Raw genomic sequence first — 15,754 nt, forward strand, 5'->3', positions numbered from 1 at the left:
AAAGTTTCGATTCTTATGGGCCGATACGTTACTATGCACAACTTTCTGAACCCTATTCAAAAGGTCCACGGCATCCGGAGCTAAGAAACCAAAAGTGTCAAAGGCAAAGGGGACAAACACGTGTTGATTATCTAAACAAGCTTTCTCGTGTTTAGCAACCTTGCCCGATGCCGCCTTCAATGTTGCCTGGCCTGCTACAAACCCATTGTCCCTAATCCCAACAAGAGGGGACACTCCTGTGAGGTCAACACAAGCGTGTTTTCCCCGTACCCACCCAAAAACAAGAATATCGGCCGATCGTAATGTAGATCTTCCTTCTTGAGGATCCGTAAGAAAGTTTACGGGGACTTCTTTTTTAGCCGAAATTCCGGCCCGTTTAAGAATATTGCATAGAACATCCCTCACCAAATCATGCCTGTACTTAAACCCAGGCAACTCTTTGCAGTGAACCGCATGCTCGCCAAAAGAATCCAAACAAACCTTACGACAAACCGGGCACGGCTCATCTACCGGAAACAAAGGAATCATTAACCGATACTTCAGGATGGCCCGGTACTCCAAAGCCGACATATGTTGGCCCAATCCTTCAATAGGGAGAACACTTAAGAAATCTTGGGTCCGAGGAGCCCGAATACACTCAAACACCGCCTTCAATGCTGCCTGGCCTGCTATTAAATTTAACAAGCTGAGTTCACGTTCTTTAAAGTTAAAACAAAGGAAACTCGAGTTTAATCTAATTCAAAGTTGACTCTTACTAACTCTTGTACTCGCAGACCATGGTGTATGCGGGTACATGATTTAGTCGTCACCCATCAAAATAACCATCGGTGTATGCAGTTCATATGAGGTGCAACTTTCCATTTCGGTTATGAAAACATTTTATAAAACATTTGGTACATACAATATAGAACTCATAATAGCGTGAACAGAGTACCCATCCTACCACGATCAACCTGTTTTAGCCCCAATTTGCTCGGCTTCCCACACTTTTTTCTTCTCGTCTCCTTCCCAAATCAGTGTGGTAACTCCAAATCCTTATGTTTTTTATGTCAGACCTGAGGAACACTAGGTGGTGTTTCAGGCGGTCCCGAGACATCCCGAACCCAACCCAGAAAGCACTCTCTCTACCTTTATCTTTGTTTTAATTTGATTGGTGCCATGTCCCCATCAACGTTTCCCACCACGTTGACTTCCGTCAACTTACCCCAATAAACAATCCAATTCTTCAACCACTTCATATATTATTACCACTTCAACTCCAAACACAAACACATAGTCAAATGAGTTTAGGTACACTTGCCATTGTTCTCCTAGCAATCTTCTTCTTATTCATCCTTCTTTTCATCGGTGCGTATCTTGCCGTCCGCTGGCGCCAACGCTCCTCTCCGTCCACTCGTGGCGTTGAACCGCCTTGTTTCCCCCTCGCTGACGCTGCATCCAAAGAGCTCCTATACTTCTTCTCCTTGAAACCCCTTGCAAACGAACCACCGATCAAAAACACCGATGAATCAACGCCGGAAGACCAAGTGGACGTTGACGTTTTTAAGTTGAAGGAAATAATTAACGGACCATCCAGGTTTTTTTTTTTTTTAGTTTCTAATAATGTCTTTGCAATCTTATACAACTTGTTAGGCGCTAGTCCAACAGTGGGACAGAGACTTGCGATTAACCAGATTAGAATTTACATATAATTATATATCATATATATATACCAAGTTGTAAATATAAAATTTTCAATTTTGATAGATTTTGACTAGATAGTAATTAATCAGCGACTACTCGGTGGGAGACCAACTAGCGATTGATCAGAGCTTAGGCACGATTTTTACACCCCATAAAATCTACAACTAAAATTCACTTAATGTGCAGGTTGCTTTCTACCATCAAAGAAGATAAAGAAGAAGCTGAGTCAACGACTGACGTTGACTTTTCAATCGAGGTGGAAGATGTGGTGGTTGTGACGGTTGATGGGGACGATGGACATGCGAAGACGGTGTTTTCGACGCCTTGTGATTCACCAATCTTTTTTACGCCGCTCGGATCTCCGTCACGAGACCGCAGTCAATGATGACAGATGATAGACAGACTGCCCTTGTTTTGTGTATCTTAAAGTTTGACATGAACATTTCATTATGCCAGATTTAGAAATAAACTCGTATACAGGTTTTCAAGGTATAAATTTCATATTTTAGTGAGTTTTCAATACCAGTATCAACAGTTTTTAGTTTTTACTTGCTACTAAGTGCTAAGAGATTAAATGAAGTGAGACTTACAATATATTTTCAGTTAATATATATTTCTTTTTCTTTTCTATATGAATAGGGTATTTTATAATTTCACATACACGTAATAGGGTATATCAAAGAGAACATTCATATAATTAACTAAAAACTTAAATGAAGTATGTTAAATACAATGAAATTTTAGTTGGTACAGTGACGGATCAAGTTTTTTTTTCAGTTAGCCCGTTCTGGTCGGATTGATTCGTGTTGGGTATTCATATAACCAAAAAACACGTGAAATCTCGTTAGAAATGTAAGTCTTTCTTATTAAAAAAAATACAACCATCGTTTTAATTCTCATAACGTTCGATTACGCAAATCGATCTTTCGACGCTTGTGGTTATGATGTTTAATACGAGCGCTAACTTCAATAAACGATACACCAATTCAAATAAAGTCTGTGAGCAAAACAATATATATATATATAGAGAGAGAGAGAGAGAGAGCCGAAACATTATGTTTAAGTTTAAGATTAAAGCTCTTAATTCGTTGCAGGGCCAACCCAACTATTTTGATAGCCTTACGCTTAAAATCTCCGGCCATTCAAAAAATAACTGGATTCGTACCTTTTTTTTCCCTTTTTTGTTTGCTATTTTGCATCACATTTAATTCATCTAATGTGTAAACATAAAAATAGTATCGTTAACTTAGTTTTATAACATAAGCTTGACAAATTTGTTTTTCTCTTTTTATATAAAAAGAACCAACCAACATTTTTTTGAACCTGATATGAAAATAACTTGATTGGAGATGATGAAAACATCGTGAACAAGACATAAACAATTTAAACAGAGGATTAATAAGTATAATGTTTATATATCATCCTAATTATAAGATATAATGAGTGTTTTTATATTACTAATAATATAATGTTGAATTTTCATCTTTTAAAGTTAGATTTTTTTTATTACAATTGAAAACAAATTCTGGTTACTAATGATTCAATCTTTATTGAACTCACACGACATATTACTTGTGCCCTCATAATTTTCTTTTAGTTATTTTAGTTGTAGATTGAGTTGAGAGTGTCTGGTCCTTCGATTTCAGCTGGATCTTACTTAATCATGTCATAACTCACACAAAAGATATGTCGACAAGGGAGTTAATGATGGGTTGCTATATTTAGAAAGACGACCTTTTGTTAAAGGCGGAATCAATAACAAACATACGGTTGCTAAATCAGTATTCAAAGTAACCAACACAAACAAGATTCACTCAAAAAATTTCCATTCATATAACATTCATCATACAAATTGGATATTCGATTTAGGGTTTCTTGAAGGAGGGTTTATCCGTACCAAGACAGCCGTCACACACACAATATTCTATTCTCAATAAATGTGTCTGTCTGCCTTTTTCGTCTTGGGCGGCGTGCCCTAAAACATTCTATTTATAGGCTTGCCACCCTAGGACAGCTGTCATTCATTCTAGAAACCCCAAACGTACATACATATTCAAATTACATAATCAGGAAATATTCTAAGTGTAAAACAAGTCTTCCGGGTAAGCTTTGCATCAATCTTCATTTTCTGAGTACGCTGTGTACTCTGCCATCCTTCAGGACTTGGTAAACATAGAAGTGTGCCCAGGATCAGTTTCCGGGTAGACTTTACTTGAAGAGTATTTTACCAAGTAAAATACTCACCGGGTAGACTTCAGTGTTCTTGACTTTGCCCGACAAATTCTTACGAGCAACCTTGTTCTTCAATGGTCCATTTCAACTCTTTGCTATAAAATAGCTTATTAGCAAAGTACTCTTCATGGACTTGGTAAAATACTCTTCATTTTCTGAGTACGCTGTGTACTCTGCCATCCTTCAAGACTTGGTAAACATAGAAGTGTGCCCAGGATCAGTTTCCGGGTAGACTTTACTTGAAGAGTATTTTACCAAGTAAAATACTCACCGGGTAGACTTCAGTGTTCTTGACTTTGCCCGACAAATTCTTACGAGCAACCTTGTTCTTCAATGGTCCATTTCAACTCTTTGCTATAAAATAGCTTATTAGCAAAGTGTACTCGGAAGTACTGTTCCTTGCTTGAGTTGAACCTTGCCCGATGATACTTAGAGATATTTCATTTGCATCAAGCTTGCTTGGACCACTATTATTAATGAATACCTTGCCCGGTCTTCCAATCACTTGGCTTCATGGACTTGGTTAGCCAAAAGCTTACTCGGGAATGAACTTTACTTGGCTCTAAAGAACAAACTTGCTTGATAAAGTGAACCTTGCCCGGATTTACATAAACTAGTGACCTTGCCCGGCAATGCACTAATTTGCAAACCCTACTCGGATATCCACTAAAGAAGACTTCTTGAAGATAACCTTGCCCGATAGACAAAATATCGTACCCGGCTAAGTAAAAGCTTGCTCGGAGGTCTAAGGTGTGCCCGGATCCATACTTAGCGAATTCTCAGGAGGTTGAGAAGATTCCAATATTCCATATACTTCATTTTGGTCAAATCTTTGACTCAACAATCTCCCTCTAGATTGGAACACCTTAGCTGACCCAAAACATTTCTAAGGTTACTTACACTTAGTCAAAAATACACATCAAATGCAAAGTCAAATTTATGTATTTAAAAATCATAAACAAATTACATATTCAAAAGCTGTCCGAAGACATTACATCACAAATCCTACTCTATTAATCTTGTCTCTTTCTTGCATTATGAGCAGCTTGTCTTCTATTGATTATCTCAGATGCATCTTTCATTTTGAAGATATTAAGGATTCGGTAATGAGTATGACTTTCTGGTACAACCAAATCCCTTATATCCATTGAATCTTCATTATGTAGGCAGGTCAAGTCTTCATCTTTCTTAATGATCTCCAATATTTTTCCATCTGAGTTTCTCAGCAAGTAATGGTCATCCTTTTCTTTATACTCAATTTCAGCTATGATGCAATTCTTTTGTACTGTGTAATTGGGGCGTATCATTCTTATTTTAAGACTTATGCATGTGTTCATATTTGACAGTGGATTCCTATCTCTGACATTCATCATAAAATCTCTTTCATCAATGTCCATTCTTTTCAATTTCCCTGTCCTCTTTGACTTGTGAAGCTGAATCAATCTCCAGCTTCTCTTTTCCTTTAAGAACTTGAACCCTTTGTCAGCTTCTTCATACAAAAATTTTGACAGATCATTCATCTGCCTTCCTGTCATTCTGTTTCTATTACGATAATCATACAATCTAAGAGTGACCATCCTTTCTAGTTGTTCTTCAGTATATTCACGGAAGTCACTCCTAACAACAATCTCTCTCAATTGTCTACTCTCCATAATCACCCTTCAAGGACTCACTAACAGAATCAAAGTAGAGTTCTCTTTGTAGATCCACATCAGATTGTGGTCTTGTTCTTTGTTGTGCAGAACTACTTGATTCACCTCTTCCTCTTTGTGGTTGTCTTCTTGAAATTGGAGGTCTAAATGGAATAGACTTTTTAGGTTTTCCAGGCCTCAAATTGAAAACTTTAATGTAGATAGCCTCAACCATTTCTGGTGGAAGGTTGGCAAGATCAACAATATCTAGTCCTGCTAATTCCTTAAGATCAAGCAGCATCTTTGCCATGCCAGGTCTATCAGACAGACCAGCTGGTACAAACTTTCCATTTACAAAGCTTCTAGGGTTTTCTCCTTCCCTTAGAGCTTTCTCCCACTTCTACTTCTGAATATAGAAAAGGTTCTTTAAATCCTCCTTTTCAAAGACATTAAAGTCTGCCTCACTCATACCCCTTTGATTTATCATTATGTTCCTCAGAATATTTATCATCTCTTCATTTTCCCAAGAAACAATGGGTTCATCTTCAGGTTCAGCCTTTTCTTCTTGTGGGGTAGGAGTTTCAACTGGTTTGACCTATTCTTTCAACTTTTCCCTCATGGTCTAAATTCTTCTTTTCTTAGCTTGAGGTTCATCAGTTGGTTCAGACAGTTTGGTAGAGCTCTCAGCTTGGACTCTCTTCAATTTTTCTTTTCTTTTCCGTTTGTTGTACTGGTCCAACACTGATTCTCTGGATAGGTTCTCAACAATCTCAGGCTTTAAACCTCTTTCCAGCAGGTATCCACACATACCTCCATATTTTCTCTTCAAAGGTTCCATCTTCTCAAGTTCTTCATTTTCTCTAACACATTTCTCAATCACCTTTTCTCTCTCACTATTATATAGATCTTGGAGTTGGTCAAAGTTAAAGTGAGATAGATCTTTCTTTGAATAGTTGTGCCTTCTGAATTATTCTCTAAACTTTTGACTCTCCCTGTTTTTCTTTTCCATCTTTTTCTTCAAGGCATCTCTCTCCTTATCAAGTCTCTTTTGTAACTGATCATCATCAAGATCAGCCAAAGATTCAAAACTTAATCCATATCTTCTCAACTTTATAACCAATGGATGACCCTTCTTAGCTTCTCTCATACTCAACTCAATGTTTTCCCTCTATTCATCAGTCATTACAACTTGTGGGGACACAACATTAGTAGCTTTGACACTCTTTCCTTGATCATTCTCAGGATCATCATTATCATCATCAGAATCCTCAGACTCATCCTCTCCTTCAGTTAAGTCATTCATAGCACCAATCTTTGGTTCATCAGAGGGTGGATGATCTGGTTCACTTTTGATTGGCACATCAGGAATACCTTGAACTCTTTCACCTGGTTGCAAGGTTTGTAGTGGGACAACCCTTATAGGACTAGCATCATCTTCTGGAGTTTCAACAAAGTACTTGTTCTTGTCATCCCACTTTCCTATCTTAGCAGATCTTTCATGCTCAGTCTGCTCAGAAGCCCTCTTTCTCCTCATGTTGGTCTGGGCAAACCTATTGACTTTATCAGCAAATTATTCATGCAGTTTTGAAAGTCTTTCTCTTTTCTGTTGAAGTGTTTCATGAGGTTGAGTCACATTCACTCTTTCTGACCAGCTGTCAGTTGGGTTCTTCTTCAAATCTTCTCTCACCTGTTCAGTTCATTTCTTGGCAGCCATTGAAGCAATGGACTCACCAATTTCTTCTTCAATCATTACATCAGTATTCAAGTTGGCAGGTTCAACAGTTTCTGAGGACTTTCTTTCTTGTTGATTCTGGGATTGAAACATGCTAACCACCATAGCCAGGGAATTGTCAGCTTCCTCAGCTCTGTTCATCATAATCAATGTTTCAATTGCTTCTTGATCAGCCACATCATCAATAATCTCTTTTGCAAGTTTGGCTTGTTTGATCAAGATTTCCTGTTCTGCCATTTCTTCAGGAGTCAGGGATTGAGCCAATATCTCCCTATCCCTTGTTTCTCTCAGGATATTATCTTGTTCTGTTAAGGCATTTGCATTAGCAATATCATCATCTTTAAATGCCACATCTTTTTTCTGGATATGCCTTAATAGGCTATTCTACACTGATTTTTGCCTTACCTTTCTCTATTCTCCTCCACACATCCTCTTCATCCTCAGATTGTACATAGTCATCAATTTCCTTCTCAAGTGCTTCTAACTCAGGATCATTCTCTGCCTTCTTGGAGCTTTCTGGTTGTTCAGTTTGAGTGATAGGCTCCTCAACAGCAGTATCTCCTTCATTCAACACTTCAGTCTCAACTCCAATTTGCATGTCAGTTAAGATATCAGTAGCTATATCCGTAGCAGCTACATTTTCCTCAACATTTGTCTTTTCAACCCTATCTTCTGTCTCAACATTCTCTCCATCCCTCTCCACATTTACTATTTCATCATTAAAATCATAGTCTTGTTCACCCACATCTGATCTATCACCATCATACTCATCATCCTCAGCTCTCCTCTCCTCGCTACTCTCCTCACCATCATCATAAACATTCATAATCAGTTTTAAACTGTCTGCAGTCTCCACAACTGTTACAGTTTCTTCAACATTTACATCAGAGACAGTTGGGATATTCTCATTCTCCCCCTGTTTTGGGGTAGCTGAGGTCTTCTCAACCTCCTGCTCCAGGGATTTGATTCTCATTTCAGCTTGTACCAACTTCTCAATCAACATTACATTTTCATCAGTCACTTCCTCATTCCTCCTCTTCAATTCAGCATTTTCTAACATCAAATCTAGATTTCTTTGGAACAAGTCTGTGTAAGTGAGTGGTGTCGTGGGTGGTGTTGTGAAGAATGTTTCATGTTCAGCTTGTTCTGTGTTTGTGGTGTGGGTTTGAAATAAGGATAGTGGTGGTGATTGTGTATGAGGTGGGCTTGTAATCAATGAATCTGTGTGAGTTGGGCTATGTGTTGGTGGTGTTTGTGGTGGTGGAGATGTATGTGTTGATGTTTCTGGTTGGCTTATGGTCATGGTTTGAGGTGGGTATTGAGTGGTTTGATGTGGTGGAGTTTGTGGTGGTGATTGTGGTGGTGTTGGAATAGGTTATTCTATTTGCTCAGGTTGCCCCCCTGATCAGGTGCAACAATATCCATAGCTACTCCAGCTCCTACTTCATCTCCATCTATGTCATCATCTCCACCATCAGAACCATCATCATCATCTCCTCTTTCCTCCTCTGAGCTTAACTCAGGCACTGGCATCACCTCCAAGTTATAATCTAACAGCCATGGTAAAATTTCAAATGGAACTTCAGAATCGAATCTATTGGCAGCACCTGGATTCTTAATTCTCTTATAAGTGTCAGGATTTTGCAGTAGGTGTGTTATGCCAATAGTGGGTAGATCTTGTAATTCTCTGTTGAAGATTATCTGTAGGAATCTTGGGTATTGCAAGAATCTATCCTTCTCAGCCTTTTTCAAATTTGAGACTAATCCCTCAAAGATCATCTTTGAAAAATTAAATGGCAAATCATAAACGATTCCAACAGTGGCATTTGCTAGATCACGACTCATCAAAGTCCATGATCCTTTTCGTGGAGCAAATCCCTGTATCACATGATGAATAAGGAATCTGTACAACATAGGGAACATTCCCTTATGAAATTTCCCATCATGTACCGTCCCCTGATATCCCATTGTCTGTTCAAATATCCTCATCAGGTGATCAGTATTGAAGTTTATTGGATTATGATCATCATCATTCAGCCGCAAACATCTTCTGATCATTCTCTCTGTCACATGTATCTCACGGCCAGCAACAGATGCTTCGATTCTCTTTCCATTGATATCTTCAATAAGTTCAGCAGATCTCCAGAAATCCAGTGAATGATTTCTGTAGATGACATGATTTTCAGTGAAGGCAAAACTGACATTTGACCGAGCCATCCATGTAATCATTCTTTCCATCAGCTCGTTGTCAGGTGTGACCTGCAAGAGTGCACACATATTATTCTTCTTCTCGAAGAAGTACTTGGGTTGGTCTTCTTCTGCCATATCTGAACATCATAAATAAACATATTCAAAGTGAAATTAGTCATAAAGTTCACAACTTTAGTTAATTTCAAGTTATAAAAATGAAGAAGAGAGAGAGAGAGAGAGAAAATCATCAAGAACCTGTTCTTCGACAAGTTTATAACCTAAACACATAAACAAAGTATTAGTAATCAGATACATAATCAAAGCCCATTATAGTCTAATCGTGATCGGATAACACATTATTAATGCTTACCGAGTCGGAAATAGAGGGCTGATTCAGTTAAGGTTTGGATTAAAGTTGAATGCGATAAGTCGGTTTTAGGTTTCTTTGTGAGTAAGCAGTTGCAGTGGAAGGAGAGAGAGGGAAAATTAATGTTGAAAAATTTGCCTAACTCCCTCTTATATACCTTTTGAAAGTGGGTTTTAAATGCTTTTTGTCATTTTGTGAATTATTAGCTGTCAGACAGTAACATTATCCACTTGATATATTAAAAAACAATATTTCTCTTTTAATAAAAACCTTACTCGGAAATTTTAATATATCAAAGTCTACTTGGTATACTTCCACTTACACAAAGCTTACCCGAATAGTAATAAAGACATCAAACCTTGCTTGGTCAAACCAAATAATTTTAAAGTCAAGATACTATTGAAGAAAGCTTACCCGAAATACCTGATTTCTTGAGAAATTAATCACAAGGCAAATAATCAAGTATATAACATAAAATAAACATCCTTGCTAGGAATCAATAAAGACATCCATATAAATTTCTTAAACTTCAAATTAAATGACTTAATCTTGCATAAACCCTATCAAAATAAGTGTCATATTCAAACAGTCATACTAATAGACATATTCAATCAAGTATGCTTGGAAGCATAGTGTGTCCGAGCAACCTTTCTGATGTATAGTGTTCCCGAACAACATTCTTATGCAAAGTATACCCGAACAACCTTCCTTGAATACAAAGTGTGCCCAGAAGATAACTTCTAGCAGACAGTGTACTCGGAAAGTCAAGTTTTGAAATTACCAAGTATATTAAGGAAACACAAGTGTACCCGAAATATAAAGTATGCCCGGAAAACAAAGTTTGCCCGAAAACACTTGTAATTTCAAAGAAATTCATAAACACAAATATTACAGAGCATGCTATGAATGAAATTAAACACATAAACAGTTAAGTGTGCTACAGTTTGAATTTCAAATAGCTTGCCCGAAACACCTAAGTTAGCATTAAGCTTACTAGGATACACATATTCAATCATCAGATATGCTTGATAACTAGACTAAACAGTTTAGTCTACCCGAGAGACTTCAACATGTCAAACCATACCCGAAAATGACAAACTTAAATAATAATATCTAAGTGTGCCCGGAAAGGTTAATAAACCTTTCCTAACAACATATTCATACAAATCACAAAGCTTACTTGGTGTACTAAATTAAGTTCACAAAGTTTGTTTGAAATAACAATCAGCATATAAAATGCAAAGCTTGCCCGAAACAAGAAATCCTTGTTAAAAGCTAGCTACAACACATAATCATCTCAAGACTTCAAGCTTGCTCGAGAAATGAGTACACCAGTGTACTCTACCCGGAAAGTGTAAACACTTCAAAGCATGCCCGAAAATCATAAACTTAGTCAAAAATGACTAAGCTTGCCCGAAAAGGTCATAAATCATCAAACCTTACCCGAAATAACATATTCAACTGTTTTGTGCCCGGAAAGGTTATAAAAGATCAAACCTTACTCGAACTTACATATAAGGCAAAATGCAACACTTTTTTATTTAAACCACTTTATCAAAATATATTTTTCATTACAAATCATTTTTTAAGAGCAAATGGTGCATTTAGAGATCAAATTTCAGTTGTATTTCCCTTCAAAACAGTTTCTTCCATTTTTTGAAAAGATCTCAAGAATGTGATCATATTGACTAAGTAGCTTTCTCAATACTTCATTCTCAGCATTATTATGACAACATAGATAGGTTAACAGCAGGTATAAACTTAGCATGAATTTCATTTTTTTGGTGATATGATTTAGGTTCATTTAGTAGCATAATGCATTAATGGTCAACACTATGCGATGATGCCTCATATCTCTTCTCAAAGCTTATTTGGCTTTCCCCAGATCACCCCAATTTGACTCCAACCTCCTGTATTTGGTCAAAAACTTGTTTTTTTGTATGACAAAACTTATTGGATCTTTTTGTATTTTTGATATTCAAACATATATAGAGGTTGAACGTTGGACTTACAGTTAAATAACAGGCCTTTCATTCAAGATGAGACAGATTTTGTCAACATCTTTGTGGTTCTTATTGTAACCCTCTTGTTTGATAAAATATTTAAAACATTTATCAACTTTTGGTTGATTTATTCATTCTTCCCCTTGTTTTTGATATTTTCTCAATTTTTTTAACATATGTTCTTTATCATATATAAAGATGTTTCATTTTTGGTTGACCAAATAGCAACAGGCTTGTGTATGACTGGGTAATCACTTTTCTGCCTATCATTTGGAGAGATTTATCTTGAGACATGCAAAGACAACTATGTATCTCCACATAAAGATTAGCATATTCATTATGTTTATATCACCTTAGATTTTACATCATCATGGGAAAGCAACCATACATGTTAATGACTATACTATGGTTTTTTTTAGCCTATTAAATCCATATGATTGGCTAAGTAGTCAATGTACTATCATTTCCCAATTAAACACAGTTTAATATTCAATCACCCCAATATCTCTTCATTGGCAGGTAAATGGCTATCCTGTTTGACCAAAACTAGTCAATAGAACCAAACATACATGTGAATATATGTCCTTTCAAAGTCAGAGCTATTGACATAGTTTTAAGTGAAGGAATAAGAAATGTGTTATAATTGCCCCAAATGCATTCAGTTTTCAGGTCAATGTCTATCCTTTGAATCTGTAGAGATTTAAGGACCAAACATACACAAGTGTATGTCCTTCCAACTGGGCAAATGACATAATTTTAAGCAAGAATAACTACTTGAGACTTTTCATTAAAAATCCTTCTTTTAAGCTTCTTTAAAGCATGAACTAAATAATCTTATCATATCTCTACACCATTAACAGCATGCTCATGTTTTGATCAAAACAAAGTATTTATGCAAAATTCATTGGAAAACTTCATTTCATCACTTAATTTTGACATAAGACTCATTTTGACATAAACAGTTGTAACATAATCAAATCTTAGTCACACATGATATCATCAAGACAAGTAGACAGTACTAATCATTCAAAGTCTAACCTATCTTAATAGTATCAGAAGATCAGATAAAACACATATTCAAGCAATTAAGCAATGATATCAGGTAAGCTTGTTCTAACAAGTGGATCATATCAATAACACTTAACCTAACAAATGCACATCAACTGATAATCAAACAAGCATATCAGTCACATCAAACATATCAAAACCTAAGCAATCATCATCAGTGAAAGAACATAACTATTCACATATTCAGTTCAACATAATCAATAACATACTCAAGCATATTTACATAACATTCAAATTGTGAAACCTCTAAGTAAAGTAATCAGTTAGCACAGAGAGGTACATAACCAAGCACACATCCTTAATCAGATCTCATCAGAGTTGATCATCCCCAGGGCTTTCAGAAGAAAGTTGAACCTGGTTCTGTCAAGTGGTTTGGTGAATAGGTCAACCAAATTGTCACTTGTATCAACTCTTTGCATTTCAATCAAACCTTTTTCACTGCAATCTATGATGAAGTGATGTCTGATTTCAATGTGCTTAGTCTTTGAATGTTGAACTGGATTCTTAACAGTAAAATATGCAGCAGTATTGTCAATAAGAATAGGAGTCCAGCATCTAATTTTGAATCCATAGAACTTGTGCACAGCAGGCAGATGCAACAACATATTTAGCTTCTGCAGTAGAGATTGAGACAGTAGTCTGTTTTTTGCATTGCCATGACACTAGCCTTTCACCCAAAAATTGACATCCTCCTGAGATTGACTTTCTGCTCATGTTACAGCCATCATAATCATTGTCAGTATATGCAATCAGATCAAAAGATTGGTTATTTGGATACCAAATTCCTAAGTCTGGTCTTCCCTTCAAGTATCTGCACTAGCCTTTCACCCAAAAATTGACATCCTCCTGAGGTTGACTTTCTGCTCATGTTACAGTCATCATAATCATTGTCAGTATATGCAATCAGATCAAAAGATTGGTTCTTTGGATACCAAATTCCTAAGTCTGGTCTTCCCTTCAAGTATCTGAATATTATTTTAACAGCATTCATGTGGGAGACTTTTGGACTTGATTGGAATCTTGCACACACACATACAGCAAACATGATATCTGGTCTTGTTGTAGTCAGATACATCAGAGATCCAATTTTGGCTCTATATTCATGTTCATCTACAGGCTCCCCCTTTTCATCTGCAATCATCTTTTCTTTGGTGTCAATTGGAGTTGAAGCAGTCTTGTATTCCTGACAGTTGAACTTGTTCAAGATGTCCTGCACATATTTGTTTTGGTGAATGAAGATCCCATCAGCCTTCTGTTGAACTTGTAATCCAAGAAAAAAGTTCATTTCTCCCATAGAGCTCATGCTGTACTTGGACTTCATTACCCCTTCAAACTCCATGCACATTTGTTCATTTATAGATCCAAAGATGATGTCATCCACATACACTTGTAACAGAAGTAAGTCTGATCCCTTTCTTTTGTAGAAGAGTGTCTTGTCAATGGCTCCTCTTGTAAAACCATTTTCAAGAAGATGATTTGATAGCTCATCATACCATGCTCTAGGAGCCTGATGCAATCCATAAAGGGCTTTGTTTAGCTTATACACCCTGTTTGGATAATTGGATCCTCAAAACCTTGAGGTTGAGCTACATACACCTCTCATCAATATTTCCATTTAGAAATGCAGACTTAACATCAAGCTGGAACACTTTAATGTTCTTTGAGGCAGCATATGCAAGAAAAATCCTGATAGCTTCAAGTCTTGCAACAGGAGCAAAGACTTCCTCAAAATTTATTTCTTCTTCTTGAAGACATCCCAGCGCTACAAGTCTAGCTTTATTCTTAATCACCAAACCCCTTTCATCCCTTTTGTTTCTAAAAACCCATTTGGTACCTATTGCATATCTGTCTCTTGGCCTATCAACAAGATCCCACACATGTAGGTCTCTGAACTGTGCCAGTTCCTCTTGCATTGCTTATACCCAACTATTATCTTTCAGTGCTTGAGCAATGTTCTTTGGCTCTATTTGGGATAGAAAGCAGGAGTAGAGACAGATGTTTGCAATTTCAGAATGACTTCTAGTAACTCTTTCATGCAAATCTCCAATGATGTTTTCAGAAGGATGATTCTTTTCCACATAATGAGTTTGTATAATCATATTTGTAGACGAATTTGTGTCAAGATTTGTTTCATTGAGCTCTGGTTCTTCAATAATCAAATCAGTTTCTGCATCATGAAATTCTGGTGCTTCATCAATATGTTGTCCTGAAGTAGATGCACCATTGTTTTCTAAATTTAATCTTTGAATTAGATCTTGAAATCTTGCTGTAAAGGCAGCTTCTTCTCCACTTGCATGGTTGCTTGAGTCACCCTCATTCTGAACTTGATCATTCTGCACATCTTGATTGTCTTGATTGTTCCCAGTATGATCATCTTCACCAGTGTCACATGAGGAATTTTTCACAAAAGTATACTCCTTTTATTTTCTAGCAACCTTCTTGCATAATTCTTCTAAGTCCAATGTTTTCTTCTTTTTCTCTTCAATTTCACTGGTCTTGTAGAATGAGTCATCAAAGTCTTCAGGATAAATCTTGAAGGACCTTATCAACTTCTCATGATCAAACAGCCATGCTGCCTCATCAACTGTATTGAATTGGTTCTCATTAAAAATGATATCAGATGATTCTATAACACTCAAATGGTCTTTCACATATACTCTGTGAGCTTTTGAGTGTGTAGAATATCCAACAAAGAAACAATCCAGGGATTTTGTTTGAAACTTGTTCAAATAGTCCCTTGTATTCAGAAGAAAACATTTGCATCCAAAGGGCTTGAAAAACTTGATATAAGGCTTTCTGTTATTGAATATTTCATATGGAGTTTTGCTATGCCTTTTGTTGACAAGCA

General features: G+C 36.7%; 1 long non-coding RNA gene across 1 annotated transcript; it reads left to right on the top strand.

Annotated features, from left to right (window-relative positions):
• The first annotated feature begins 674 nt into the window (after positions 1-674).
• On the top strand, positions 675-2,203 carry LOC143575377 (uncharacterized). Its single transcript, XR_013142813.1, has 2 exons — positions 675-1,576; positions 1,870-2,203. It is a non-coding gene; the product is annotated as an uncharacterized LOC143575377 (long non-coding RNA).
• The last annotated feature ends 13,551 nt before the right edge of the window (positions 2,204-15,754 follow it).

The sequence above is a fragment of the Bidens hawaiensis genome, unplaced genomic scaffold (genome assembly GCF_021521415.1).
Source record: "Bidens hawaiensis isolate Kalapana, Puna unplaced genomic scaffold, B.hawaiensis_p1.1 tig00000001_1, whole genome shotgun sequence".
Classification (NCBI taxonomy): Eukaryota; Viridiplantae; Streptophyta; class Magnoliopsida; order Asterales; family Asteraceae; genus Bidens; species Bidens hawaiensis.